Genomic DNA, 26,775 nt, shown 5'->3' with positions numbered 1-26,775 from the left:
TTTGGGGAGGGGAGGGACTTCAATACCATAAAGTCCAGTTGCCAAAGTGTCCATTTTCTCCAGGTGAATTGATCCCTATCAGCTGGAGATCAGTTGTAATAGCAGGAGATCTCCAGCTAGTACCTGGAGGTTGGCAACCCTACTACCAAAGCAGTCCTCAGCTCAGAATACAGCTTTTTGAAACAGGGGAAGGGATCCATAGGATCTCACTAGGGTTGCCAGGTCCCTCTTCACCACCGGTGGGAGGTTTTTGGGATGGATCCTGAGGAGGGAAGGGTTGGGGAGGGGCAGGACCTATAGAGTCCAACTGACTAAGCAGCCATTTTCTCCAGGTGAACTGATCTCTATCATCAGGAGATCAGTTGTAATAGCAGGAGATCTCCCGCTAGTACCTGGTGGTTGGCGACCCTAGATCTCACATATTAGCATAAACTAAAATCCTCTTTACCCCTAAGAGTCGCTGAAAGGCCAGAGAAACTGCATCTCGTCAAAGTTTACTTGATGGTGTGAAATGTTGCTCAGTGGTGTGGAGGGGACAAGTAATCTGTATGAAATGATCTTATGGGTCGGCTCCACAAAGCGAGGGGGAGGGGGCGGGGAGTCCGTTCTAGCACAAAAAACCTTGAGGTCTAGAAACCTGCATTATGCAGGGTCATGGGTAGGATTGCCAGGTCCCTCTTTGGCACCGGCTGGAGGTTTTGGGGGCCTAGCCTGAGGAGGGAGGGGTTTGGGGAGGGAAGGGACTTCAATGCCATAGGGTCCAATTGGCAAAGCGGCCATTTCCTCCAAGTGAACTGATCTCTATCGGGTGGAGATCAGTTGCAACAGCAGGAGATCTCCAGCTACCACCTGGAGGTTGGCAACCCTAGTCATGGGAAAGGAGTAGTGTGCTTCCCTATAGTTACCACCTACTAAATCCTAACCTCTTCCTTGTTTCCCTGGTGATAATTGCGGCAAGAAACACCTTTCCCCATCTGTAACAGATAAAGAATTTATAGACCAAAACTAAACAAATTATGTCTGACCACAAGCATTAATCAGACTCGTGTTTTCTGTTTTTGATCATTATTCAAAACTATTCCAAATATCCACTGTGAACATTACTCAACCCATGGTTCATTATAACTCCATCCAACTATTGACTGCTCAAGCTGTGCAGATTGTTCACCTAAAATATATTGCTTCCCTTCTTTTTTTGCTGATGAGATGGCAGGGGTTATTAACAGGTGCAAACCTTTATAAATCATTCCCAATATTCATCCAAATATGGGTCTATATATGAGGAATGCTGAGCCTTCATTTCCTCAAACATGCCTCAGAACAGAAATATATGGGATTTGTGTGTAGGAAATAGAGCTTCCCTCTAACGAAGTTGGGGATTATATATTTTCAAGACAAAATTTTGAGGGGGGTGGGGATAGAACTTTTTTACAATGAATACCGAATTCTGAAAATTTCAGCCAAATACCATACAAAGTTGAACACATGAAACTGCTTTATACTTAGGGCTGCCAGCTCTGGGTTGGGAAATACCTGAAAATTTTGGGGGCAGAGTCTGAAAAGGGTGGTGTTTGGAGAGGGGAGGGACTTCACTGCCATAGAGTCCAATGGCCATTTTCTCCAGGGGAACTGATTTCTATTGCCTGGAGATCAGATGCACCAGCGTGGGGGGGGGGGTATTCCTGGGGTATTCCTGTGGGTGGAGCTGACTTTAGGCAGCTTCCATGCCCCTTTCGCCCTGGGAACACCCCCTTGAATGGCAGCGGAGCCACACCATCTTTTTGGGTGGCGCAGCCTCGCTATTTGCTAAGGGACATTTTTCATGTTTTTTCCTTATTCTATTTTTATAAATGCTTTTTTCCCTCCGCAGCAGGCGGGAAGCCTCCGAGGAGGCAGCATGGCTGCACCGCACCTGGCCGCTGCGGATCCACCCCCCCCCCGCCCTTTCAGGAATGGGCTGCCCGGTAATTTTAAATTATGTCCATTACAATTCTAGTGCACACGTAATCCTAGCAAACCAGTAAATTATGAGCATGTGCCAACAGAGGCTACTCAGCCAGCCACCACGCTGAACGTCAGATTCCACAGATGCAAAAAAAAAAAACCACCCCAAAACCCACACACAAAATACTGTTCATGTTAAAATCATGAAAAAAAATTCAGCCATGCAATCACATGGGGGTGCTTCACTCCAGAGAAGCAAGGTAAATGAGATTTTCAAACAGCTTATTTGCAAAAAACCAAATCACTGTTAATCAAAGATTGCAACTTCTACTGTAACTGTGGTGTGTTTTTTAAAGGGAGGGCTGCAGACAAATACCATAAATCAGTAATAATATATTGCACGGAAAATCTTCTGAGGCAGCTCCATGCTTCCCTAGATTTAGCACTATGCATTTGTTTTTGAAAGCAGGCCCGGGGTTTACTATTTTACAATGTACATTTGCTAAGCCTTTATGCCCTGCAGGATAAATTCAGTTGTTTGGAGGATCTGCTTTTGCGAGTGTGAAATGTCTCCAGATGTATTAAGAGCGCAAGGGCAATGAAAATCATTGGAAAGGTGTTACAAAAGGGCATCTCTTCCCTTTGCAAAAATCATCCAGGCTGGGAGACCTGACTGTGCCCCCCCCCCAATCTCTCTGTTCTCCTCTTGAACATTATTGATAGCTTTCTGAGCAACAAAAAAAGGAATAACTGATTAATGGAAGAGAAGGCGAGGGATCACCTCCAGGTCATTAAGCCAGCCTTTTCAGTTAGAGAAGGTTTTCATTTCTGCTGTACAGTAATTCCATTAAGAGTTTCAGAAAGCTTTCGCCTCTTGGCAATAATACATCACCTGCCTCCTGCAGTGAAGTCTATGTTGCTTTCTCAAAGGTTTCGATGTAGTTGTTGTTGCAAGAAGCAAGGCAGTTTGGGGGAAGAGAAGACGATCAACAAAAGGAAAATGCAAGAAGGGCTATGAATAAATTTCTTCACTCTCAGGGGTGTTCTCGGGGATTCTTGGGTCCTGAGAAAAAGTCAAGGATGTGGCCACGCATGTCCCCATTGTTCCCACCCAACCTATTCTGAATAAGAATAAAGAGCCCAGTTTTCACAGTGCATGTCCATTAAAAATGCTCTGAGGTGTGAGTTTTAACTTCACTTTACATACCATTTTCTATCACCCCCACCAGTTATCGGAGCCCTCCCAGCATGGGGCTCTGGTCAATTACCCAGACTACCCCATAGGTAAGACTGCCCCTGTTCAATCTACATTGAGTAGGGTTGTCAGCTTTTAGTTTGGGAAATACCTGGAGATTTGGGGGATGGAGCCTGAGGTGGGCAGGGTTTGAGGAGGGGAGGGACTTAGGGTTGCCAGCTCTGGGTTGGAAAATACCTGGAGATTTGGGGGGGAAGAGTCTGAGGAGGGTGGAGTTTGGGGAGGGGAGGGACTTCAATGCCATAGAGTCCACTTGCCAAAGTGGCCATTTTCTCCAGGTGAACTGATCACTATTGGCTGGAGATCAGTTGTAATAGCAGGATATCTCCAGCCACTATCTGGAGGTTGGCAACCCTAGGTATGATGTCATAGAGCCCATCTTCCAAAGAGGCTATTTTCTCCAGGTGAACTGATCTCTGTCACCTGGAGATCAGTTGTAATTGTGGGAGCTCTCCAGCTACCACCTGGAGTTTGGCAACCTTAGCCTGGGGTGGGAGGCGGGATTGCTCAGGGCCCCCAAGTCACTAAGGCAGTCCTTGTCCTACACAGTGCAAGTACCTTCAGTATTGTACCATCTTTTGGGGCCTAACAGAAATTATGGGATTCGTCCCTCTTCTCTCAACCACACTTTCCAGCTGCCAGTGGCTCATAACAGTTGGGCCATATTGTTCACTTCTCAGATCACAAGGGCTTCCCAGCAAGGCTCAGCTAGCTTTTCAGCAGGAAGAGTGTGGGGAGATGTTTATTTAAATGTTTAAGGCTGCTAACAAATCATTAAAATATATATCAATCACCTAAAAAAAATCATACAAATATGTAGTGGCATGCTGCCAAAATAGACTGGAAAACGTCAACCAAGAGAATGAAAAGCTAATAATAAAAGCAGGAGGAAGCAAAAAAGTAATAGTGCAAGGAGAGGAGAGGAGAGGAGAAACACATACAGATCAATGAAATGTCATGGAATATAGCAATGTTGCCCTGACCTGGATAGCCCAGGCTCATCACATAACAAAAGCTAAATAGGGTCAGCCCTGGTTAGTACCTGGCTGGGAGACCACCGAGGAAGTCTAGGGTTGTTATGCAGAGGCAGGCAATGGCAAACCACCTCCAAACATCTCTTGCCTTGAAAACCCTGTAAGGTTGCCATAAACTGGCTACGACTTGATGGCACAAGAAAAAAATAGCAAGGTTTTCATTTGGCACGGTATACAAGGAATATAGAAAGGTTTTCACCTAATCTGAACACGCTCATTGTCAGATGAATCCGTGGGGAGAGACTTCCAAAAGCATGGTGCCACAACATAGAAGGCCACGTTTCTGGTCACCACTCACCTTGCCTCTGAAGGCAGTGGCACACAGAGCAGGATTTCTGGAGAATCTGTCATCTGACGGGCATGTTCATCAGGGGCCAAACAACCCTTCAAAAACACTTAAGGCTTTAAAGCTAAAATCCTGAACTTTAAATTGGGCTTGAAAGTAAACGGACAGTCGGTTACATTCTCTCCAAAATTGGTGAGATACGATCTCTATGTTCTTAGGCCAGCCGGCAACTGCAATGCTGCATTTTGAAGTAACTATAATTACTAGATAGTCTTCACCAATACAGAGCCAGGGCGGTCCTCCTGGAGATAGAACCTCCCCTCCAGTGGCCAGTGGTGAGAGTGATGTATCACAGAATCCTAAAATGTTAGCATTTAAGCATACAAAAGAAAGATAGATACAGCATCAGTCACACAGATGTCAGCCATTTTAAAGCAGTAATTGAAATTACTTTTACGTGTACAGTGTCTAGCTTCAGGATGATCTGCTTCACTGTATCTTGGATGCCATCCCATACACTCTACTTACTTTTGAATCAAGTCCAATCCCATGCAAAAATTAAACAATAATTATACAAGGGCAAACAGGGATTTTATATCAGACATACACTTCTATTAGTCCATGGGTATAAATGAGGACACCGCAATGGGTCCCTTATGCTTTAAACATTTATATTGGCCCTTGAAATATTTATGCATTTGTCATTTAGAATATTTATGCCGCTATACAATTCATGCTTTTTTATAGATGACTTAGGGAATTTTTATAATGCAAAATAAATTATATATTGTGTATTTACCATACTCTGTAAATATTTTATTAAACGCTATCATTTGTGCAGTGTGAAGAGAGCATGTAGAGAACAAAAAACTTGTTCACAAATTTCGCAAAGTGATGAAAGCCTTCTTGTCCAAGCAAAGCACAGCTTTCAAAAAGAGACTATTTGGGACCAGGAAGAGAAATCTTTTAAAGAGTTTTTTTTTTGGTTGCTCAGGGAGGGTCAAAATGAATCCAGATATGCTAGATTTGATGAGAACATGGAGGGAGCAGGCAATACCATGTGTCTCCTGCTGGTCCCCATTTTTCACACTTGCTCTGTCCTGGAAATGTCCCACTTACAGATTCATTGAACTAGAACAGACATGCTGAATGAGGGCAGGAGACTATAACTAAGTGGCAGAACATCTGTTTTACAGGTTCATTTCCTGGCATCTCTAGTTAAAAGGCACTCAGACAGCAGCTGTTTGGGAGAGTTTCTTCTGCTTGAAACCCTGGAAAGCTGTTGTCAAACTGGGAAAAATTCAAGGACTCACAATAACAACATAAGAAATCAGGACAAAAAACAGGATATTCACACACCCCTGTTAGGCATGACCATGTGGTCCCTTGGTCCATACATTACAAGACTCTGAAAGGATATAGACACAAGGAAGGGGTGAGTGGGCTCTCCCTTGCTGAAGGTCTTCAAGTAGAGAGTGGGTAATGGGAGTGTTTGGGGGATGTGGAGGAGATTTTGTTGGTGTTACGCCAAAGTGCAGCTTCAATTCTGGCTCAAAACTGGAAGTGATGTCATTGCAGTTGGGCAATGCTCTATATTTCACCGTAGAGCTTTAGGTGAATCCTAGAGTGTCATGCTGATGTGATGTTTTCACTTCTAGCTTTGCGCCAGAAGTGACATTGTGTGTCAGCATAATGTTGAAGAGTTCCACCACCACCACTCCCCCCCACACCAGCTTGTTTAGCAGTGGTAGGGAACAGGGGGGCTGATTCCCCTGCTGGACAGCTATTGGTTGGAAATGTTTGACCTTTGGGTTGATTGCATTGAACAGTGGGTTGGAATGGTCTCAAAGGGCCCTTCCAGCTCTCAGATGTATGATTAAGCAGCTTCCTTTCCACATGTTTAACTCAAGAATCAGTTGTGTGCGTGCATATGTAAATGGCGGAAGTAAGAAAATGGACAATGGGGTCATATTCATTATGAGTTTTCATGAATTTTAGATAATGATGGTAATCTTCCAGTTCTAGACTTGGTGGACTCCAAATCAGACAGCAATTTAATGGCATTTCATGAAACAATTATGCTCAAAACACAAGGGTGTATAATATATGTGCCATATTTTTATGTGTATGACAAGCAAAGGTTCTATCAGTAGCACACCTCCACCAGACAGGCATGTGAGTAATAATAGACCTTGTAGCACTGAATTTTATCTGGAGCATGACTCTGTAACCTTTCTAATGTTGATTAGGAGCCCAAGTATGTTCCAAATTTAGTTATATGCTCCCAGCGTTCAGTCTGATTAAAGCTACATCACATGTCAGTCAGAAGTTCTTGTCTTTTTTCCTGAAAAGTCTTCATCTTCATTTGGCATATAGTGAAAGTAGCTGTCAGTTGGGCATAAAGGAGAAAATTAACCTGTGTGGGTTTTTTTTTTTTTTTGAAAAGTGGAAATAGGCATCAAGAGCTTGTTCTAAATTCCCACCCAGCAAAACTATTGAAACTTTATGTTCAATGTTCATGTGGCTTTTTCTTTCTTTCACCTGGGATCAAGGAGTAGTTCTTGGGTAGTGAACCCTAACGTGGCACCAACTGATGAGTTTCCTTGTGTCCATATATTTCTTCCCCAAGCCATCTCTTTCCAAAAGCAAATAGACAGCCCTGGCATTCATCTCCCTCAATGGAGCAGATGGTGCTTCAGAAGAACCCAGGAGGCATCACCTTCAGGTTTTCATGGAGAACCCATTCAGACAAATCTCCCTTGGTGGAGGAAGCTTGGCTTGCAAGCTTCCAACATTTTGTGATCAACCCCAGCATCCCATAACACCTATTTTGTGGTGGTGCCCACTCCCTGTTCTCAAAATTCCAGAAGTGCCCACAGGCTCAAATAGACAGACGACTCCTGTTCTAGGGACTTGGGAAGGGTTATGAACAAAGATCCTACCTAGTACATTTTAATCGTATCTCTCCTCAAGGAACTGTACGTGGTTCTCCCTTCCTCAGTCCTGTGAAGTAGATTAAGCTGAGAGAAAGAGCTTACCTACACCTCAGAGATCACTAGTCGCAGTTATGAATAGGAGTGCACAAGGAAAATAATACATTGACGGGAACCATACAATCTCAATGCATGTAAGATACATTCTAACATCAGAGAGAAAATGTTTTTGAGTCTCCTTTTTGATTGTATAACATCAACTCTAGGAAATGGCATGCAGCATAGAGGCTCTGGATTAGCCAACTCTTGTATAAATATTGAGAGCCAGCATGGTGTAGTGGTTAAGAGTGGTGGACTCTAATCTGGAGAACGGGTTTGATTCTCCACTCCTCCACATGAGCGGTGGAGGCTAATCTGGTGAACTGGATTTGTTTCCCCACTCCTACACACGAAACCAGCTGGGTGACCTTGAGCAAGTTATAGCTCCATTAGAGCTCTGTCAGCCCCACCTACTTCACAGGGTGCCTGTTGTGGGGAGGGGAAGGGAAAGTGGTTTTAAGCCGGTTTAAGTCTCCCTTAAGTGGTAGAGAAAGTTGGCATATAAAAACCCACTCTTTTTCTTCTTTGGAGCCTGAGGTTTGGGTTTTGCCTGATCAACAGAGCTGTACCTTCTGCTGATTGCATTTCATGGTCCAGAACCAGCTACTAGTTCACCTCACGCATAGTCCAAGTCTCAATTTAGGATGTGGCCCTGACAGTAAGGATGTTCATGGCAGAGGGTGTCACTTCCAACCTGTTAGGTGTAGAAATAAACTACTAGACACAGACCCAGTTTGCAGATTCCACGGCGCTTCCCAAGTACTAAACCTCAAATTTCATCTTTGTCTCCAACCCAACAAGAATGGTGAGGAAGAGGAGGAGTAAGAAGAGACATCTATCAGTCCAGGTTTCCAGGGCTTGAACTAGGGACCTCATGGCATAAGGCTGGACCTGGGTCTGTGTGATCAGGCTTCAGGACCTTCTTCAGTCATGACTGGAGAAAGAGATTTGTATCATCAACAGCCCCTGTGACTGGCCGTCAGTGCAAAGGCTCTGGACTGGCCAGGCTAATATTTCCCATGAACTCTCTGAGTCAGAAGGTTCATCTTCATGATATTGAGGAAGAGACACCAGGCCATCTACATGGGCTACCCTGAAAGCCCCATTACGATGGGGGCCAGGAGCCATAACATCAGCTGAGCACACTGAGGGAGAAATCCTAAGCAGATCTACTCAGAATCCTCTTTCCTGAACTTTCCTGTCTCCCAGGAAAGTGTTGTTAAGCTGTTATGGGGAATGCTGGGGTCTCCAACTTTTATTGGGGGAATTAGTCAGTTTGGAGACAAATTTAGAGCACTAACGAGAGGCTTTAGCGGGGTCTATTCCTGTGTCTACGCAAGGTGAGCAAAACCAGTAACAAACAAATGGCTAAAGAGACTGAATGCAGCCAAAACAGGGTGCACTTTATTTAGGGGGAAAAGGGGGTACAAATCACACAAATGCAATTGCATGCAATATTCACACACACACACATGAGTTCTAAAAGGGATAGCAATGAGGAGAGTCAATAGCTACCTGTCCTGCGAGGTTCCAAGGAGGGAAGCTGTTGAGGGGGGGGGCTATTACACGAACCAGCGTGTTATAGCCAAGAAGCCGTGCAGAGACACGGGGCGCTCTTTTTGGATCCGAAGGAGAAGGCACGGACATGTGCCAGGGTTCTTTGCTTTATAGTAAAATTCTGCCCTCAGGGCAGACTGACTCACAGGGCAGGTGAGCAGTGGGGCACAAAGGTAACATTGCTTTAAAATTGGAGAAAGATTGAGAGTGAAAGAGGTGTGGGCCAGGGTGATTGGAATATGAGGAGGATATTGATGACTGTCAATCACTCACTGATTGCGTTTTGACAGCTGGCAGGAACTGGGGGCAGAGTGGGGAATGAGAAGATGGGATTAGCCTGTCCTGAGAAGGAATGTAAGGCATGGAAGGGGGAAACGCTATTGTTCTGAGTCTGAAGTCGTCAGGCAGATCTTGATATGCCGGCCGTCCCTTTGATTATGCAAAGGTGTCCAGGTGGGCAGCTGTTCCAGGGGCAGGTCTCTGGTGGGGAGGCTCAGGAGCAGATTTTGAAGTTCTCTGTTCTGCTCTGCATTCAGTTCCAAGATGGAGTCCAGGTCCACTTCCCTTCTCCGGGCCCAGGTGCTGTGTGCCATTCGCAGGTCCCTGCTGGCTCCTTACAGCGATGTCCGGTGGGGTGCCTGGGATTCTCCTGTGTCTTGGAGCGCGGTGCTGTCTCTCTCCATGCCTCTCCTGCCATTCAGCAATAGTTCCAATGTACAGACACAAGAGTCCAAGGGTGTCCATATTACAGGGGGTATAGAAGGGTATCGTTACAGTCCCCCCCAAAAAGATGATCGAAATGCCAATGCAGATCTTCTTTTCAAACGATGAGGTCAGGTCTGTGGTCTGTCAGTGGAGCGTTCCCCCACAAAAAGAGCAGAAGTAGAGGGGGTAGAAGGAGAAGGAAAAGAGAGAGAGTAGCAATGGATCCTTTACCTTTGGCAAGAATTAAAATCAGGCCAGGTTAAAAAAAAAATGCAGCTTCTGTCCTTGTATACCTTTAAAGGAAAAACTTATTATGAAAACAATGCTAACCAGAAATAAACATTTTAAACAAAAACCTAAATGATGACTTGTCATTAGTTGTTTGCAACTAAGGTCTTAAGCATGAGTGGTTGCATGCTCTGGCTGCGCCAGCAGGGGCATCGCTTGGTTACTGGACAATGCAAAAATTATACACACACTAATTCAAACATCGGGCATAGGGAACCTTGGGTTTCAAACTGTATACAAGGGTATAGAGATTGTGAGGGGCAGTCCCTCGCAATCTATTATTGCACAGTGTACATGAGGTAGATCACCCCCCCAGGCATCCTTTTTGGGCGCCCCCCCCCCCACGTAACTTCAGTGAGAGGGAGACAACTCGGAGGATGTTCTTTCTTCGGGGCAAGGGCAATTGGAACTGCTCCAGCCGCAGTGCAATTCGCAGATGTCTTCCTGGGGTATCTTGGTCTAGCCGGGGGGGTTGGCAGGAGTAGGAGCCCTGGATATGAACAGCAGCACAGGGACCCACTCTTACCAACCCCAAGGAGAGGGAGTACCTGTTTGCCATCAAGTTCTTACAAAGCCGTCAGGTATTTATATGATAGACAAGTGTTGTTAGGAACAAGTTAGAAAATATCAGGGAGCAGCCTTCTGTAGGCTGCCATTAATAACCAAAGACAGTACACACATTGTAGTATGCATAAAGCACTGAGGTTTCTTAAAGGAGAGAAAGTTGAACACTGTAAACAGAACAAAATTGGTGGGGGATTACTCTTCTTCCCGCTTCTCCTGGTTGGTTGGCATGGATCAGAAAACAAGACTGTTAATGAATACCATGCAATGTGTCACAAGATCACAAGAGGGGAAGGAAGAGACCCTTCCAGTGGCGGTTTGCTTCTCCACCCCCCCTTCATATCCCAGATAGCCTTGTTAGCATGCCAGGGAATGAAGGAGCTAGGCTGAAACAAACAAAAATCAGGACTTTTCAACATTCTCAAAAATAAATTCAAAAACAGAAAAAAAGACCAAAATCATACAACTCAAAAGAAAATGAACCCAGCTCAAAATCTGATATTTCTCTCTTTAAAAAAGTCAAAATTCAAAAACTTCAAATCAACTTCAAATCGAGTAAAAACTTCAACTCGACTTCAAATCAGGTATAAAAACTTCAAAGATTTCTCAACTTTATAATAAAAAATTGATTATATTTCTTTCCTTTAAAGAGTTCCAAATTCAAAAATAAAAGTGGTTCAAAAAAAATAAAAAGTAGATTGGATATCTTCTCCCCCCCTCCTTTCCTCTGAATGCATGAGGAGGAAAGGATTGTTTCCATGAGGTGCACCCCGTGTCAGAAGGCTTGACGGCACCACTGGGCACGTGCAGAGTGCACTTTGGAAGGCGGGGTGGGTTCCAGTTTGTCTAAAGAGCGAGGGGAGGGAGAGCAATGGGGCTTCCCCTGTTCTTAATGAGATTTTGGTGAGTCTTGATACTCAGGGGTTATCCACACAAAAATCAAATTCACAACTGTTTACCAAATTAAAGCAAAAATCCATCTTTTAAAAATAGAGCACCTGGGTTTCACGTTTAGTGAGGTCCTGGTGTGAGTTTGCTAAAACTGAGCAAATCACAAGGTTCCTGCAGGGGGAGGAATAAAAAAAAAGGGACACAAGGCGATGGTGCTTTGGTGCATGTGCAAAGCGCACTATGTACATTGAGCTGCATTAATGGGATCTGCCACGACAGGCAAGAACCAAAACTTGCAACTAAAATGAGAGCTTGGTGGTTACTTCAGGGGGCTAGAGAGAGCCCGGGTTGCTGTTTTCCTGAAACAACCCTAACATTTTGGAGGAACAAAAAATAAAAATGGGGGGGGGAATCCTATTGCTTGGATTACAGATTATTACCATGTTGGATGAACTCATTCAGCTGCTGCATCACTTAGGATTGCAGCCCCACCTTATTTTTAGTTACCACTCTCGAGACCATCTTAATCATGTACACTTCAAAACTCTTCACTGACCTTCTTATAACAATACAATCCTTTTTGGCCGCTGCTTATGGGCTGCAGTCCCAAAGCATTTGCCATCATTTTATCTATTATATGCTAAACACCTTCTTCCCTCACACCATGTCAACATACTTTCACCTTCATGTTTCTCCAACACAGTAATAATAGCTATAAAACCGAATGAAGAGGGGCTGGGAGCCGTGGGGGGAGGGGCAGAGCACGCGGGGCTCTCCCCTTCATTATTAACTTTTCACACATTTACAAAAGGTAGAATCTAGAATTACAAATATACTACCATTTACTAAAGAGGAGACTTTTACTGCGCAGTAAAATTAACTTTATATTTATTCTACGAGCACATGGAAATAATTTTCTCTTTCCTTCCCAGGTACCTTGGGAAAGCATTCATACAGACACACATGCTAGTTTCACTTGCAAACATACAGGCACTTGGGGAAGCGTGCTCCCTTGCATATTTCCATTTGGTGCCCCATGCCAATTTTGCGCAAACCGCATTGTACTTTTGGGGAACCAAGGCAGATGTTTCTGTGAGATTGGCCGGATCTTCACAAAAGCATGTACCCTAAATTTATCCTATTTACCACACACACAACTCTATTTCATGTAGGAGAAAAACATGTTATATAACTATCCTTTTCCTGTGCCAGATAGACTTCTCTGACCCAGGGAGGTTTCATTACAACTGCACATCATGACATACAAGAAAACTGCAAAATCTTCAAATAGAATAATCATTAAACTAAAGGTGATCACCATGGGTTACCTGATTATAAGAAATATAGCTGCAGATTGCTAGCAATAACACAAACTAGATCAATTAAGTCAAGATAACACAGTCACACTTTCACTTACTCAATAAAGAAACACAAAATTAGAGAAACCAAGAAGCTGTTCTACTAGGGTGCTTGTTTAAAACAGCTCTATAAATTTGTTTGCTGCAAAACAAAGTTGAAAACATTTGAACTATCAACAATAACTTAGAATGAATTTAAAACGTTAGACTCAAAGTAAAAGGATTAAAGCAAACTACAACACATGAGGTATTAGCTCTATCCAAACATCTATATATATAAGGACCATAAAATCATGACACACAAACTATATTCCTAATGAGGTTGCATCTCCGTGCATATACAGAGTTACTTTTAGAAGACAGGCAGTGGAGCCTGTGTATATCCAAGTGAATTCTGTAAAGCAAGGGTTAAACAGACTATAAATGCAAGACTTTGCCATGTTTGTGGTGGGTTCTTCCACCAGGGCTGTGATCCTTTCCATGTATTGAGTGGGTCCAGTAGGCAAAAAGAGGTGTTCTGGACCTGTGCCTTCCAGCTTTTCTCTTGCACTAAGGGTGAATAGCTCTCCCAAATATGCTGCTTCAGTCCTGGGAGGCTCTGAGGCATAGTTTTTGTGTTGGTTCTTGAAGGTTCCACTTTGCATCCTCTCCCATTTAGGGTTGTAAGGTTGGGAAGAGGAAGAGGCTGACTTGAGTCAGAATTCTGGTCTGACTGAATGGCTGGTTTGGGCTGGGTTTTCTTTTTTAATGCATTTGGAAACAGAGAGCCTGCCTGAAATTTGCCAGGCAGTCCTGTTTCTTGCACGACTACTCCTGCCACTGGAAATCCTGCTTTCGCTTTGCCACCTTGTAACATTTTTGACTCCATTTCAAAGTAGGATTTCTCTAGAGTTTGTAATCTAGCCTCTGTGGTTCTATGGCACTCCAGAACGCTTTGCAGTTGTGATTTTAAATTGTCAGTTTCCACTCTGTTCCTTTCTAGTTGGAGGTTCATTTTGCCAAAGTCAGTTTGGAGTTGCTTGGTTTTAAGAGCAGCTTCTGGTTCCTGATTTTTCTTGTTGAGACTCTTAGTCTCCAAATCTCGTTCCTTGTTAAGCTTTGTTAATTCCTGGATTTTATTTTCCCTATGCGCTAGTTCTAATTTTAGAGCCTTGTTCACTTCCATTAAGGTTTTTAGCTGGTTCTGGGTTTGAATTAGTCTTTTGATTCTGTCCATTCCCTTAAGGGGAAGACCTTTAGTGGTAGGGTCTTTACCTTCGTGGGGGTTCCACTGGGGATCTATGGGGTCACTGGGAAGGACCACTGGACGATGTCCTTCCAAAAAGGGGGGCACATACGTGGGGTGAACTGCTGAAATTATTGCCTGGTGTACTCCTAATTGTTTCTTAAGCCTATTTATTTCCTCGTGGCACGGTTCATGTATTCTTGCATCCTGCGTAACAGTGGGCACTGTTTTAGCCAAGAATACTGCTGCGGTTTGTGCATTCGCTAGTTCCTCCTTTATAGACAAGTAGTCCCGTTCGGAGGCTTCTGCTCTAGCCAGTGCATCCTCCTCTTTGTTTTTACTCTCCTGCACGGCTGAGAGTAGGCTGCCCTTTTCTATTATTAGTTCTAGATTTTTCTGCTGAACTGCGTCTATCTCCTTTTTAACACTATCCAGCTCATTTTGGTATTGCTCTGCCCTGGCGTTTGCAGTGGCTAGTTCCCTGTTTAGTTCCTGAATAGTGTCAGTGCTATCATGAAGAGCCACCCACAAACCCCATGATGCAAAAAGGTCCCGTTTTGCTCCTCTTAATTTCTTTTCCTGGCAGCACTGGAGAAAGTGCTCCCGGAAGTTTTGAAATGGGTCGGTTCCTTTAAAAGAGCCCGCTTCCCAGGGGTTGTCTCCCTTTTTAACAATCCACTTCGCTAGTTTGTCGGGCTGAGGGGCACGTCGTAGTGCGGAGCTCATTTTTAAGGTGGGGGAGTACTTCGACAGTTTCAAAGGACGTCTCCTCTGTTGCTGCCGAGGATATATATATATATTTAAACGTAAGGTTGGCCTGGCGTTTGTTTTACAGGATTTTTAGCGCTATTTATTCCACTGTGATTTTTCCTAGGGGAGGGAGTCCTCAGTTGGTATCTATTTAAAAAAATTCCTTTGTAGAAAGGCAGCTTTCCGCTGGCCTTGTTAGTTGGTAGGCTCTGTCAACCTGGTCCAACCCTTGAATGAGGTGAAAAGGGGAAGAGAAGGCAGCTTTCCGCTGGCCTTGTTAGTTGGGGGGCTCTGTCAACCCGGTCCAACCCTTGAATGTGGGGTAAAAAGGGGAAGAGAAGGCAGCTTTCCGCTGGCCTTGTTAGTTGGGGGGCTCTGTCAACCCGGTCCAACCCAAGAATGTGGGGTAAAGGGGAAGAGAAAGGCAGCTTTCCGCTGGCCTTGTTAGCTGGGAGGCTAGGTCAACCTGGTCCAACCCTTAATTATGGGGGTGCAGGGGAAGAAAGGCAGCTGTCCGCTAACCTTGTTAGTTGGGGGGCTCTGTCAACCTGGTCCAACCCTTGGGGTTCCCCTGAAAATAAAGGTCAGCTTTCCGCTAAACCTGTTAGCTGGGAGGCTAGGTCAACCCGGTCCAGCCCTTGAATGTGGGGTAAAGGGGAAGAGAAAGGCAGCTTTCCGCTGGCCTTGTTAGCTGGGAGGCTAGGTCAACCTGGTCCAGCCCTTTTAGGTGTGGGAGGGGGGAAGAGAAAGGCAGCTTTCCGCTGGCCTTGTTAGCTGGGAGGCTAGGTCAACCTGGTCCAGCCCTTTTAGGTGTGGGAGGGGGGAATCCCAAGTCCTACCCACAAAAGAAACCACCGGGGGGTATTCACTACACACACACACAAATTCTCCACCAAAAACAGTCACACAAGGTTTAAGTTTGTTCCTTCTGGCTGGGTTCCCTTGACGTCTGATTCTTTGCAAGAACACGTGGTCGCGAATCACGTGCTCTTACAAGAGAATCAGGGAATGCCCGCGTTCAAACACCAAATCTGTTATGGGGAATGCTGGGGTCTCCAACTTTTATTGGGGGAATTAGTCAGTTTGGAGACAAATTTAGAGCACTAACGAGAGGCTTTAGCGGGGTCTATTCCTGTGTCTACGCAAGGTGAGCAAAACCAGTAACAAACAAATGGCTAAAGAGACTGAATGCAGCCAAAACAGGGTGCACTTTATTTAGGGGGAAAAGGGGGTACAAATCACACAAATGCAATTGCATGCAATATTCACACACACACACATGAGTTCTAAAAGGGATAGCAATGAGGAGAGTCAATAGCTACCTGTCCTGCGAGGTTCCAAGGAGGGAAGCTGTTGAGGGGGGGGGGCTATTACACGAACCAGCGTGTTATAGCCAAGAAGCCGTGCAGAGACACGGGGCGCTCTTTTTGGATCCGAAGGAGAAGGCACGGACATGTGCCAGGGTTCTTTGCTTTATAGTAAAATTCTGCCCTCAGGGCAGACTGACTCACAGGGCAGGTGAGCAGTGGGGCACAAAGGTAACATTGCTTTAAAATTGGAGAAAGATTGAGAGTGAAAGAGGTGTGGGCCAGGGTGATTGGAATATGAGGAGGATATTGATGACTGTCAATCACTCACTGATTGCGTTTTGACAGCTGGCAGGAACTGGGGGCAGAGTGGGGAATGAGAAGATGGGATTAGCCTGTCCTGAGAAGGAATGTAAGGCATGGAAGGGGGAAACGCTATTGTTCTGAGTCTGAAGTCGTCAGGCAGATCTTGATATGCCGGCCGTCCCTTTGATTATGCAAAGGTGTCCAGGTGGGCAGCTGTTCCAGGGGCAGGTCTCTGGTGGGGAGGCTCAGGAGCAGATTTTGAAGTTCTCTGTTCTGCTCTGCATTCAGTTCCAAGATGGAGTCCAGGTCCACTTCCCTTCTCCGGGCCCAGGTGCTGTGTGCCATTCGCAGGTCCCTGCTGGCTCCTTACAGCGATGTCCGGTGGGGTGCCTGGGATTCTCCTGTGTCTTGGAGCGCGGTGCTGTCTCTCTCCATGCCTCTCCTGCCATTCAGCAATAGTTCCAATGTACAGACACAAGAGTCCAAGGGTGTCCATATTACAGGGGGTATAGAAGGGTATCGTTACAAAGCTTGCACTGTAATTCACCTAGGGGGCAGCACCTATGGACCCCAGCCTCAAGGTTTACCTCCCATTCCACAGCCCTGACCTGGCCCTGACTCTGTTGTAAGTTATTCTTTGTGTCTATGGTGCTAGCAGGGCTTTGGAAATGCTCTTTAAGAAGCTTTATCTTGTGAGTTGAAAAGCATATGAATATTACTGACACATTCCCTTCTCTTTGTTGACAGCTTTATCCATCTCCTCTCATACCTCTGCTTTAAAATGAAAGGAAGATTAAGCAAGTGGTGTAGGAAAAAGCATGCGTGAAGTCCCAAAATCAGCAGATCCAACACATCCTTTAACTCAATGGATGTCTAACAAAGCCGTTCCTTTTTCTGCTTTCAAAGTGGGCAGGTGACTGATCACTATATAAAGCCCAGCACAAAAAAGCATGCAAAAGTGTTGCAAAAATTCAACTTTTAATTGAATTATGGATGGCATGTAAAATAATGTTTTGTGTGCGGGGGAGGGGGGAGCATTGGCTCCATCATTTTTCAATGAAATCTTCTACCTGCTCAGAAATCCATTGCTAAATCAATCATGTTTTCAAACTATTCTTTTCAGGGTAAGTGTATTATTCATAAGGCAATAGATTTGCGAAGAGTCCATGGAGTGCAAGAAGTCTAAAGTCTCAAAAGTTCCAGGACACCAGCTTCCAATTTTGGGGCATTCATGCAGAAGTGAACACATCAGGTGTGCAAAGAATATCAATGACTCTTGCTGCAGCCTAAATGAGCGTAATTTCTAAAGTAGCTCTAAGGTTACCAAAATGACAACATATGATCAGTTCTTCTACAGAAAAGAAGATTTGCTTAAAATTTCAGGTGAATATGGGGCAACTTATCCACAAGAATTTCTGAGGAAACTAAGAAGCATATCATTTCCCTTTGGGAAATTGCTCAGAAGGTTCCACATAACTAAGATCCCAACCACTTGTTCCTGCAGAGAAATCTGAAGAGAATGGTCTTCCTCTGCAAAAACATGAGTGGGAATTATGAGGAAAGATAGAAGATTGGCAAAAGTTTCTCAGAAGGTTTTTATACCCTGATCTGGATGGTCCAAGCTAGCCGGAGCTCATTGGATGTACACATGGACTACACATGAAGCTGCCTTATACTGTATCAGACCCTTGGTCCATCAAAGTCAGTGTTATATACTCAGACCAGCAGCAGCTCTCCAGGGTCTCAGGTAGAGGTCTTTCACATCACCTACTTGCCTAGTCCCTTTAACTGGAGATGCTGGGGATTGAACCAGGGACCTTCTGCATACCAAGCAGATGCTCTACAAACTGAGCCACAGCCCCTCCCCTAAACTAAGCAGGGTCAGCAGTAGTTAACAACAACAACAACACTTGGATGAGAGACTACCAAGGAAATCCAGGATTGCTGTGCAGAGACAGGCAATGGCAAACAGCCTCTAAATGTCTCTTGCCTTGAAAACGCCATGAGGGATCACCATAAATCAGCTGTGACTTGACAGTGCTTTACATACACACACCCCAAAATTGACTATTGTTAGATATTCCTAACCTTGAAAGTGAGTTAAATTGTACACAGATTAAATGACAGCCTTGTTCTTTGGCAGCATGGCCGAGAGCAATCTAGGTGATGGTGGTGGTGGAGGAGGAAGACAGCCCCAGCCCAGAAACAACAGTCAAAACAAAAGCCCTGCTCATTGAAACCAATGGACCATCAAGTCCAGCTTCCTGTTCCTTGCAGTAGCCAGCCTGATGCCACAGAAGATGCACAATAGGAGCAGAGAACTCAAAGCATCATGCTGCAATTCATAATTCAGAAGAGCCACTCGGCATTCAGAAGTGTGCTGCCTGCAAACATGGAGGCTTCATTCAGCCAACATGGAGGGCCCCATCATTAGCCATCATGGATGTTTACGATCTCCATCTAAATTAGCAGCCATCACCTCATCCCATGGCAGTGAGACCAGAAGATAACGACACATTGTATTTTCTTCTCTTTTTTTGTCCAGAATCTACTGCCCATCAATTTGATTGGATGCCCCTAATGTCGATTATTTTGAGACAGAGCATGTTCTCTCTATCCACTTTCTCCACACCATACATATTGATAATCCTCTATCATGTCTTGTCGTATTTTGGTCACATCATGAGACGACAAGAGTCACTGGAAAAGACAGTCATGCTAGGAAAAGTTGAGGGCAGCAGGAAAAGAGGAAGACCCAACAAGAGATGGATTGGCTCAATAAAGGAAGCCACAGCCTTCAATTTGCAAGATCTGATCAAGGCTGTCAAAGATAGGACATTTTGGAGGACTTTCATTCATAGGGTCACCATGAGTCGGAAGCGACTTGACGGCACTTAACACACACACATCATGTCCTTCATTAGTTATCATCCTTTTTAAAAATGAAAAGCTTCAAAGTCCTTAGCCAGTTCTCCTTGAGAATTGTTCCAAACCCGAATATATTGGTTGCCCTATTCCACACCTTTTCCAGTTGTACATCTTTTAGAGTGGTCTGACCAAAATCGTACACAGTGTTCTACATGCAGCTACACCACAGAGATATATAAGGGCATTACAATAAGAGCAGTTTTATTTTTCAATCCCTTTTCTCATCATCCCTAACACAGAATTTGTTTTTTTTCCATTGTTGCTGAACACTGAGTCGATATTTTAACAGAGCTATCCGCCATGACTCTTAGATTTCTTTCCTAATCACCCTCCATCAGTTGAGGCCCTGTCAATGTATATGTAAACTGGGATTTTCTGCCCCATGGTGCATCACTTTATGCTTACTTACAATTAGGCATGCTGATAACTTTGTGTCAAACATGTTCGCTAGGCAAACACTCCTTCTTTGACGACCGAGCCTTACCTGCAAGTCATACCTCAAATCAATCCATCTTGTCCCCAGTGTTCTTCACTCAACTTGAACACCAAGCTGGACAGTTTTGTGGCTGCACAGTAGCTGTGGTTCATAGGCTTTGTTTCTTTACTGTTGCTTTTACACCTACCTACACAGCAAGGGAAATCCATTTCCCACCGGGGTTACAGTTAGCTCAGGAAATTCTAGCACAGATCACTTAGTTTGCCCTGGTTTTGCACCAACACAGTAGGAGCTGTCATTTAAATGAAATGCTTGCTATTGTTAGCTGTGGCATTACCAGGACCTATCACAAGACATCACCAAGGGCCATTACCAGGTCATGAGCCTTTGTATAAGGAGGCTACCTGAACAACACCAAACCAATCAATTCAAAAGCAAACAAACCAATTGGTTTAAAACAGAGTGCATTTCATCCATGGCAACCACCAATGAGATGGCTGGCAAAGATTTTGAAGGGGGAAAAGACCCATTTCGAAGGCTAAGGGAATAAACTATGGATAGGGGAATAAACTGTTATTCCCATGATACTGTGCAAGAAGGTGCATGCACTAACTGCTCAACACCCAGACAGCAGCAGCCATTAACATGGTTGTCAGAGAGATTCTGATGAAGAGCATACAGTTGCACTGCCCCCCCCCCAGGACGTAGTTGCTTCTTTGTCTATGCAATTGTGTGTGATTGTGAAATTGGTGGTGGCTGTGCAAGGTCGTGGTGGCAGCGGTGGGAGGGCAGGTCCACTTCACAAATAGCTGCTGCTGACTGTGCATGCAGAAAGCAACCCAGTGCACAGGCTCCAGCTGTTTGCAAGCGACCTGTGATCACAGCACAAATTTATGATGCGAGCTGAAGCAACAGCCCCGGAATCGCCCAGGGCTGCTTTTGCAGCTGGGGGAGCTTGGCAGCAAGAGAGGGGAGGTGGGGTTCCTAACCCTGCTCCCTGGCTGCTTGGCAACAGGGGCTCTCAGCACTGGCTTCAAAGAGGACCAGGCAGGAGCTGGTCACTTGGGAGGGGGAGGGGGCTCCAAGGTTTTCACTGGGGTCCCAGAGGAGTTAAGGGCTGCCACTGGGGAGTGGGCCTCAGCAAGAGATGGAGGCAGCCCATCTCTTGTGGCAGTTTGGGCATCTGACTGGATACAATTTTGGGGGGAAGTTGAACCTGTGTCCCTTCCTCCATTGGTCTGAGGAACCCCATAAAGAGTCTTAGGAGTTAAGCCATTCTGTGGCATGCCCAGCTCGGGGGCTGTCACCCAGCTCTAGCCCTCAGGTGGCAAGGGAACCACACAATGGCTCATGCCCAAGTGAAACCACAGGACATGCCATTCCACATGGTTTTCCCCAGCAGGAGGGCTAGGGTGAGGGTTGGTGTCAATGGCTGGCAGGTGGGTTGCCCAAAGCTGGATCCGGGCCCAATGCTGCACCAAATGCTCCTGAGACTGAACTCAACAAAAACTGTGGCCATTTTACCCAACAAGGGGTCTGTGGTTTATCCTCCTTGAACCCTTGCTCCATCCCTCTCCCTTGGGGCCGCAAACAGGAGTTGATCAAGCCTGCCAACTCTCCTTGTATCTCATTTGCCATGCAGTTGCTCAATCCCCAAGTTTGGAGAGATCCTTGTGGAGCTCTGCTTTTGTTTTTACCATTTTGAATAATCTGTTGTCACCTGAAAACTTACTGCCTCCCATCCGATGGGCCATATTGCCCTACATTACAACGGGCACACCACATCATCCTCTCATGCACCATGCTTAGCAAATTGCCCTTCAGATCACAACACTGACTGATTATGAACGAAGAACCCACCTTCTTGTAATGAAAAAAGGAGGTTTATATGATTACGGACAAAAATATTTTCGAGGGCGGGTGAATTCAATCAATGAGCAATTTGACTTTTATAGATGTGCTGCTGAGGACAAAAGTTGACCTTGCCATCCACGTCCCCAAGTGCCCGCAGTCGGGTATTTTTCACAAGCTCTTCTCTCATTTTCTTACATGCAATTCCCCTACCCAGTTGTCTAATTTTATTGCCCACTTACAGCAAGATGATTACAATGAATGATGTACAAGAGTGAGATCAATATGCCCGTAAGGGGAGGTAGCGTATATTAATCTTCGGCCAGGCAGGATGTTCATCTGCCTTGTCATAATCCTCCTGCTATCAACATGATTGTTGTCCCCTATGGCTGGTATTTATCATGACCAATCAAACTGACACAAAAATTTGTTTGGTCCTAATAAAAAGGTATTACTTGGATTTTGTTCTTGTTCTGAGATTTTGTGTGGACCAATATGACTGTTTACAACTTTTTTGTATTTATCTTGCTTGATCACTTGCTAGCTTGATTATGGCACCTGTTTCCTGCACAGATTCCTAATAGCCTTCAGCTTCTCACATAACTTCAGGCTTATATCTAAACATTTTATCATTGCACCATTGCTTGGGTTGCCAGCTGTGGTTTGGGAAATACCTAGAGATTTTGGGGTTGGAGCCTGGGGAGGGCAGGGCTTGGGGAGGACCTCAACAGGGTATAATGCCATAGAGTCCACCCTCCAAAGCAGCCATTTTCTCATGGAGAGCTGACCTCTGTTGTCTGGAGATCAATTGTAATATCAGGAGATCTCAAGGTGCCACCTGGACGTTGGTAACCCTAACCATTGTGAACCAGGCCTCCCTGAGTACATCTACATGTGGATTGCAGGGGAGTGGTTCAGATATTTCTGTACATTGCACCACCGTAAGTCTACAGCTGCATTATGTATGACAGCCCTTTGCCCACCAACAGAGACAACTGCAGGACCAAGTGGAGACCGTGAACCATGGACATCCTACCAGGATAGGTGGATAGCAGCCTTTTCCAGAGATGCTTTGTGGGTTCCTCTAGTAACAACTTCCTTCTCCCCTCCACTCCCCCCCCCACACACACACACACTTGCACCTATTCTGGAGGGAACAGAACACAAGTTTTTTGCACTCCCTTCAATGCTACAGAGTCTTAAAGGGATACAAAAGATATGTAGCTGTATTCCCACCAGGCACCACTTTCATTCAGAGATCTCTTATTTCTAGATGGGAAGACACCCAGAGTGTCAGGGTCAGCTGGAACCGAGACATATTAAAGGTTACTAAACTCAGGTGGGGCCTGGAGTTCTCCCAATATTACAACTGAACTCCAGTTCCACTGGAGAAATGGCCACTTTGGAGGTGGACTCTGTGGCATCATATCCCTGCTGAGCGCTCTCCCTTCCTCAAGCAATGCCCTTCCCAGGCACTGCCCCCAGATATCCAGGAATTTCCCAAGCCAGAGTTAGCAACCCTACTCTGATCAGACCAGCTTTCATGGGTAGGAACATTCTGTGTACAACTATGCATAGATGGGGAAAATAGTGCTCGAATTGTGTGCACACAAAAATGACGCAAAGGAGTCACAACTGACAGCAACTACAATGAAGCATATGGAAATCAAGGGTGAAACTGAGACCATATCAAATGAAACAAGGAAAATGTCCCTATCAGGTCTTTCCTGTCTTCCAAAAGAGGGAAAGGGATGGTGGACACTCATTGTGTGGATATCAGCCCATCACAAACAACTTCCAAGTATTTCGGCAGTGGCCTGATGAAACTGCCAGATCCATGTGCACACAAGATGGAAGATGAGAACTCAGAATCCAGCACGGCATGTGCAGGTTGCGGATTAACCATGCTTGCACCCCAGCACTTTTCATAGAATCATAGAGTTGGAAGGGACCACCAGGGTCATCTAATCCAACCCCCTGAACAATGCAGGAAATTCACAACTACCTCTTCCACATATCCCCAGTGACCCCTACTCCGTGCCCAGAAGATGGCCAAGATGCCCTCCCTCTCGTGACCTGCCTAAGGTCATAGAATCAGCATTGCTGACAGGTGGCCATCTAGCCTCTTCTTAAAAACCTCCAGGGAAGAAGAGCTTATCACCTCCTGAGGAAGCCTGTTCCACTGAGGAACCGCTCTAACGGTTAGAAAATTCTTCCTAATGTCTAGACAGAAACTCTTTTGATTTCATTTCATTTCACAAAACAATTAAACCAGTCCCTCTAAGAGCTATTTGAAAAATGGAGATATGCATCCAGGAGAGGTGGTAACAGAGACTCTCTTTCCCTTCCTACCGTCCACTGTTCATGCCTATGCATTGTGGAGCCCTGATCGGTGCCCCATTTACAATGCGCCGTTCATCATCTGGGCAGCCTTAGCTCCAGCTGGTCTGTTCTATTACAGGAACTCATGGACGCAGCTGACAGAGCCAAGCGCCCTCTGGGCTTCCCAGGAAGGACCTGTCGTCATCGGAACTGCTCCTGTCAGCCTGCCACACGATTTCCACCACTGGTGTGATGCTGCTTGGCATGTGGGCAAAGGCCTTGCCATCTGCGCTCAACTTCTTTGTCGTTTAGACTTTGCTTCCGGCCATTCGTGCCTCTCTCTCGTTCTCCATTTCCCACAGGCGAGTGGAGGGACACATCTCCTCACATCTCGAGCTTGCAAACTCACAGCTGCAACCTCGGTTCTTCCTTCTCGTCCACCTTCCAGAGAATCGCCACCCACAACAGATACCGCAGCTGGGACACCAGCTAGGTTGCACTGCTGCGCTTGGTGGCACAGTGATCTTCCTGTTTTTGTTTTGTTTTGCCCCCATCCAATCGGGGGGAAATTCTCTAGGATTAAATGTTTCTCACCCAAAGGATCCCTAAGCCCCATTTTATAGGCAATTATCAGAGCCATTTTAAGCAGAGTTACACTCCTCTATGCTCATTGACTTCAATGCCTTTAGCAGAGTGTAACTCTGTTGAAGATTATTACACTGTAAAACTCTTACTTGTAGAACTGGCAGAGAGAGAGAATTAGCAACCCATGTTGTGCGCACAAATAATATATAAGAAGGTCCAATGTATTATTAACAATCTACAACCAATGCTGGATCGTGATACTTCCCTCGCTAAGGCGCTGGGGAGCCGACCCTTTTTTGCTTACAGACAGCCTGCTAACCTAAAGCAACTTCTCAGCCGCAATGCTACTTAACAGTAGCATGGACTCCAGTACCAAGGCCTGTAACAAACCAAGGTGCCAATTTTGCTCTCATATAGAACCTAGCAACACCATCACTAGTAGTGTTGCCAGGTCCCTCTTCACCACCGGTGGGAGGTTTTTGGGGTGGAGCCTGAGGGCGGGGTTTGGGGAGAGGAGGGACTTCAATGCCATAGTCCAATTGCCAAAGCGGCCATTTTCTCCAGGGGAACTGATCCCTATCGGCTGGAGATCAGTTGTAATGACAGATCTCCAGCCACCACCTTGAGGTTGGCAACCCTACTTGTTGCTCAGTAGGTCCTAGCTGAATACCACTGTTGTAAGTTAACCCGACTGTGAATTTAGGAAAAACAAGGTAAAAAAAATGTTTGAGCAAAAACATTAATGCAAATCAGAAAAGATAAACAATGGTCTCTTTTTTCGCTTGCTTCCATGGCTTATCTATCCATAGGGATTCATTCATCCCACATTTTAACTCAATATGTCATAGATATTCAGCAAGCACTTTACCGATATTCTATTTGATCAAACTGATGTGCTCTTTTAGTGTGGGTTTATTTTCTGGTGGCAGCTTCTGTGTCTCTGCTGGAATGCACAGCAATATCAGGGCAGGCAAGTTGTTAATGAAACCTGTAGGGATTCTGAATTCTCAGCTGACAAAAGCATTAATTCTGAGAATGTAAATGTAACGTTCTTCGAAGGAGAAGAGAGATAGACAGTCGACAGTATTGAGCCGATCCTTCAGCAGGTCGCGCTGCAGTAAACAGGGGCTCTTCTCTCCAGAGCACTTTTCATAAAGAAAATATCTAGGAAATAAATCAACTTGGCGGCATAATAGAGTCTGACCTACTTCCTAAATAGGACACCAATGATCGCAGACGCTTCGGCGCGAAGCATTTGCATATAAAGTTCTGCAATTAATGACAATTAGGGAGGAGACTTTTCAAATATCATGCCCCTGCTTCATTGTGTTAATGAAGTCTGCGGCACTGTTAGCAAAAGGTGGCGGAATCTAGGGAAAGCCTTTATGGAGAGGTCTTCGCTGGAAAAAAAGAACAACCCTTGAGGAATAATGTGAATGGCTTTGAGAGGGTTTTCACAATGTGTTTCTTTTTTTGGAGTGTTAGAATGGGATCACAGGAAGTTCCTCCAGGTTTCCCAAAGAATTGATCCCAGTCACTTACAAAAGAACTCAACAGGTCTGTTTGCAAACTTTACATAGGGCTTCCAGCTGCGGTTGCCATTCCTCGAAAGAGACAGGGAGAGGAACAGGTGCGTCGGTGTCATACCAGCACACAATGTAATTTCTCACAAAACCCAGAAGTGATGTCATAAGATCAGGAGCAACACTTTAGGGTTTGTTAAACAATTGTTTTGGGCAAATCTAGGTCTTTTATACATGGCTATTTCACTGGCTGTCACCCCTTCGACAACTGCAGGTCTTTGTTTGGATTATATATGCCGTTTCCGACTGTCAGAGGTTGCCTCCCTCTCCCCCTGTGTTTCCCTGCATTTTGCCCGCGTTTTCAAATTCGAGCTAAAACAAGTCCCTCAAAACACTGGCAAAATGCAGGGAAACACAGCGGGAGAGCGAGGCGACCTCTGATGGTGGAAAACGGCATGCATAATCCAAACAAAGACCTGAAGTCGTTGGAGGGGTGGCAGCCAGTAAAACAGCCATGCGTAAAAGACCCTAGTGTGCCTTACTTTCAACACTTCCCCCCCATTTTTGTCAGAAGGAGGGCTGCCAGGTCCTCTTCGCCACCGGCGGGAGGTTTTGGGGGCGGAGCCTC

This window comes from Euleptes europaea, chromosome 13 (genome assembly GCF_029931775.1).
Source record: "Euleptes europaea isolate rEulEur1 chromosome 13, rEulEur1.hap1, whole genome shotgun sequence".
Taxonomy (NCBI): Eukaryota; Metazoa; Chordata; class Lepidosauria; order Squamata; family Sphaerodactylidae; genus Euleptes; species Euleptes europaea.
The sequence above is the reverse complement of the archived record's forward strand: the minus strand, read 5'-3'. Positions refer to the sequence as shown.